Here is a 5,577-nt window from a genome sequence, read left to right as displayed (position 1 = left end):
ACTGCACATATCCAGTGACTTGCAAGTGACTTATTTAAATTTAAATTTTAAATTTTATCTAAATTTGACAAATTTGTTTTAAATTGCTTAGGTACCTATTGTATTATATTATTATAATTAATTAATTATTATTATATTATATTATAATAATTAATATTATTTAAAAATAATGAATATTGATGAAAAACTCATTGAGATGGTTCGGTCTCACGTCGAGTTATACGATTTATCACATGCCAAGTATATGAACAGTGGATACAAAGATGGTATTTGGCGTAGTATTGGAGATGAAATAAACTTAGCAGGTAACTAAAATTATGATACCAAGGATTGAAAATTAAAAACAAGGTTTTTCATAAGTAGTTAATATTATAACCAAAAAATTTAAAAATGTATTCTTATAAGCTTTTTTTATGGTAGTAACCAAAAATGAAATCACAACTTTTTTTTATAATTGTTGTAAAGGTTAAAGTTTAAATTTTGTCAAAATTCATTAAAATCACGAAAAGCTATAAACTATTTAAATAGTTAAAAATGTACAAAACATTCAATTTAAATATTTGAGAATCAAAATCGAATACAAAAATAACGAAATTCCTTAATAATTGATAAGTATACATAAAAAAATGTTTTTCGCGCCTTACCAACAAAATATATTTGAAGTTCAAATTCGTTCTCATGGCATTATAATATATTGAAAAATTTCAATTTATAAATTAATTATAGAATCCGCTCAGAATCATTTTAAATATTGTATTTTTTCTTTGATGGTTTTTTTTTACCCTTAAGATTTTAATGGAATCAATGTTAGATACTATTTCGAATACCTAATTTCGAAGGTAACATTTTTACAATGATGCAATTTTGTTCAAATTATTGGTTATAGAAAATAAATAATAGCCCTATGTGGCATGAATGCAGACTTGGGTATAGTATTCCGAATACTTTTTAAATACTTTTTTTTTAAAGTATTCGATACGGTATTTTGAATACTTTTTACAAGTATTCTGAGTACAGTATTCGGAATACTTTTTTTCTTATATAGGTATACTTGTATATATTACTAATTATTACTTATTAATTATATTAATTTGAATATAGCTAATAGTTAGCCAAATGGGCGTGTATTATCAAGATTTAAATAATGATCATTTTTAAACACAGAATTGAAAAAAAATAATATTTTTGTTATTGAAATCTAAATCTACTAAAAAAAAGTATTTGAAAAATATTCGGAATACTTTTTGTGAAGTGTTTCGAACACTTAGGAATATTATTATCATAAAGTATTCTACCCAAGTCTGCATGAATGTTTTATTATTCCATGCACGGAATGTATTTTATATTTTTATAACGTAAATATAGGTAATTATAATAATAATATGTATTACATTCAAAATTCAATAAATCAAGTTTAATGCCATGTATATTTTTTTCCAAAACAAATCATATCAATTCAAATATAAATACAATTGAATTAATAATATATTATGTATAATATTTTAAATAATATTATTAGTTAAATAATTATTGTACATTATTTTAAATTAGTTTACTATATAGTTAATAATATCAAAGTATATAAATGTATGTAAATCAAACAAAATACATTTAATTAAATTTTTTCATTTTGCCACGGCACTGAACCAGCTGAGGAATTAAAAAAATGTTTGTATAGTTCTCGAGTTGCAAATGCTGCTCGCCCAGCACCACCTCCTTGCATAGGTAAATCATTCAAAGTTATGTTTGAAGTTAGATCATTCATATTTTGAAAATTTTCAGTGACACTATTATTATATTTTTTTATGAAATTATGAAGAACACATGTTGATAAAATAATATAATCCACATTTTCTGGCTTCGATTGTATCCTCCTGTTATAAACACGAAACTTTTGTGCTAAAATCCCAAAGCAATTTTCCACTACTCTACGAGTTCTACAAAGACGATAATTGTAGATTCGTTTTAACGAATCATCTAGTTGCTTCCCTGGATATGGTCGCATCAAGTACGTTTTCAGAGGAAACGCTTCGTCTCCTAATATAACGTATGGAGCAGAAATGGTGGTTCCAGGTAAAAATTCATCTTTTGGAATATTTAACGAACCATTTTCTAACGATTTTCTCAAGTTAAAGTGTGCTAATATTCCGCCATCACTGTTTTTTCCATAAGCGCCCACGTCTACGGCTATAAAATTGTACTGTGCATCAACTAATGCAAGTAACACGACAGAAAATGTTTTTTTATAGTTAAAAAAATTTGAACCAGTATTTAGTGGTGCTTGAATAGTGACGTGTTTTCCGTCCAACGCACCTATACAATTCGGAAAATTCCAATTGGTCCAAAAATCATTTGCAATTTGTTTCCATCTTTCTTCTGTGGGTTGTGGCATTACTTCTGACATTAAATTTGTTACTATACTTTTACAAGTTTCAATTACAATTCTATAAACAGTTGTATGACCTAGACGATAACTAAATTAAATTGTCTTGAAGGAATCTCCTGTAGCCAAAAATCTGAAACATCAAATATACCTATAATTTTTTAATTACATAACAATTATAAGAAAATAGTAAAATGACAATTTAATAGTTCGTTTTAGTTTATAAATATTATGATTTAAATTTAAGTGTAAATATATGAATAAATACGTAATAAAAATATTTTCTTTATGATATTATTGATGTGTAAAATATAAAATAACGTATTAAGTAAGGCCCGGAATTATGTGTTGGTACTAAAACAGTAAAACATACGAAATATGTATGGATTTATACATTGGTTATCATTCAAATATGCAAAAAATATACAAAATAAAACTATGTATTCCGGATCTATTGACTATAATTCAAAATTGTAACTTATGCATATAAATCCGGGCCCTAGTAATAAGCATGTAAATATTATCTATTTTGAACTTAATATTATTATAATGAAATACACTAGTTGTTTTATTATTATAGTATCAACATGTAATTATAGGAAAAATTTGCAAAACTCGTTGGAACAATATCCGAGATAATTATCGAAAATCCATAAAAAAAACAACAAGTGGGCAAGCCGCTAAAAAAGTGAAAAAATATAAATTTGATGACCAGCTACAATTCTTAAAACCACATCTACAAGAAAGGGACACTTTGGGAAACATAGAAGATGTAGTTGGCAATGAAGACAACGTAGACATTTTCAATGACAACGTGGACGAAAATGAAAATGAAAACGCTGCAGTTCAAATTGATGAGAACATGAACGATATAGATGGAGAGCAATCACAAAATGTTGAACAAACCCGGTCGTCTAAGCCAGTTCAATAATTGGTCCAAAAACGTTCAATAATTAAAACACCAGATTCGGCTTCAACCACTCAATGAAATATATTATGCAAAAAAAGGAAAATAATATGTCCAATGTCACTCAAAATAATCCAGTTGATGCTTTTTTGGCAGGCCTCTCACCAACAATTAAGACATTTACACCGTATTATTTAAACTTAGTGAAATCCAAAATATTGTCAATAGTCCAAGAGTATGAAATGAAAATGATCTTAGACGAAGAACAGAAAAAAAAATCACATACAGTGCCATATTTTACTGTACCATCGCCAACATATCAGCAATTTAATCAAAATATTATTCTAAATGCAGCTCAAAACAACCAATACGTACAAGAACCAAGAGACATGACCTCTACATCACACTACCTGTCCTCACCGCCATCTCCACAATTTTCTAAAAAAAATGCTCAAACAAATGCCTATGTTCAAGTGCCAACAAATACAATGTCACCAAATAAATCGTATTGTTCATCTGCCCCACCATTCCCTGCAGATTTAAGTGAAAATATTTCTTTAAATGCTACCCAGAACCTTACCTATAAAATTCAATCTCAAAACAACCAATACGTACAAGAACCAAGAAACATGACATCTACATCGCACTACCTGTCCTCACCGCCATCTCCACAATTAACTCAAAAAAATGCTCAAAACCATCCCTATGTTCAAGTGCCAACAAATACATTGTATTGTTCATCTGCGTCACCATCCCCTACACATTCAAGTCAAGATATGTCTTTAAACGCTTCTTAGAACTTTGCCTATAACACCCAAGGACCTACGACGTAGAAGTATACACAGATATTTACAAATAATTTAATATTATAATGTTAATTTCTGTATATTAGTTGTATAGGTACCATTGTAAATTTTTTTAAAATTTATTATGAAACTATTCAACATTTGTTAATACTATACAAGACAACATTTATTTTAAAAGTAATTCATATTATTTTATTAATTTTACAAAAAAAAATTTATTTTAAAAGAATTTAAAATGTGTTAAGCATAATTAAATTTACAAAAATAAATTACCATATACATAGTAAAATTTTACACGTACCTTAAACAAACTGCCAGTCTTTCTCTTGGTGTTATGGCTTCTCTCCAAAAAGTGTCTTGTTTTTTAATATCATGTTCAATTTTATGCAACAATACGTTGAAACTGTATTGTGGCATTCGAAAATATTCAAAAAATTTCGTTTCATGATCCACTAATTCTTTATATAAAGTGGCAAATTCTCCTTCTGTTTTTCTTTTTTTCCATACGTCGTGAACCCAAAGTCTTTTTTGTTTTGTATAATCATTTATTTTTTCTTCTTCATCTAGTAACAATGCTAGGACGGCTAGATCTTCTATGTCATCTAAGTTCTCAGCCATATTTCCGCTCAAATAATTGATTATAACAGTTAGTAAAAATAGGTATGAAAATTAATTAGATTTATAAATTGTAAGTTAATATTAACTATTACAACACAAAATGAAAAGTAATATAGGTACAAACGTGTACTTCGTACAGACGTATAGTACTATAATGAAGTAAGTTAGTTGGTATGAAAAAGCATAATAATTTTCACTGATGTCTGAGACTGAACGGACGGTGCGGATACGGAACGGACACGGAACGGTTATGTGTAAATAGACCTTAAATGCGGTATACACACGTTGAAACTTCATTCTACATGTCAAAAACAAAACAAATTTAAATTTAAAATGTATCATTTTTCCAGATATATACAATTCCACTGCTGTCCCGCGTCGGGTTTGTTGCATAAAAAAGTTGAAGAGTGGCAAATATTTTTAAGTGGGCTTGGAGAGCCAATGATAGCAGGCACGGAACTGATCATTAAGCAAACCAGTCGTCGTTTAATATAAAAAAAAACAAAAAAACGAACCCCCTTAACACGAGGTTGGTATCACTTATATACTTTACCTACGTCCAACATAGTACGACACGTACGACGTAGATATTTTTCGTTCACCAGTTTCAATATTGAGCTGTTAGTTGTACAATGAATTTACCTATTATTAATTAAATTATACTTAAAGACTATCTGTGTTCTCTCGATCGACTTTTTACGATATTTTAATTTTTAAGCAAGTTATGGGTAGGTATGTACAATATAAGATAATGATGCACAGATCATTTTCTTACCACCCCAAGTTTTATAATACATAACAATACCTAGGTCAATATTCATATTTCACTCAAACATCACAACAAACAGCACGCTATTTAAACT

General features: G+C 28.2%; 1 pseudogene; it reads right to left on the bottom strand.

Moving 5' to 3' along the window:
- Positions 1-207: 207 nt before the first annotated feature.
- Positions 208-4,714, bottom strand: LOC132934510 (uncharacterized; annotated as a pseudogene).
- Between the last annotated feature and the right edge of the window lie 863 nt (positions 4,715-5,577).

The sequence above is a fragment of the Metopolophium dirhodum genome, chromosome 1 (genome assembly GCF_019925205.1).
Source record: "Metopolophium dirhodum isolate CAU chromosome 1, ASM1992520v1, whole genome shotgun sequence".
Taxonomy (NCBI): domain Eukaryota; kingdom Metazoa; phylum Arthropoda; class Insecta; order Hemiptera; family Aphididae; genus Metopolophium; species Metopolophium dirhodum.
This window is presented reverse-complemented; position numbering and strand designations above follow the sequence as displayed.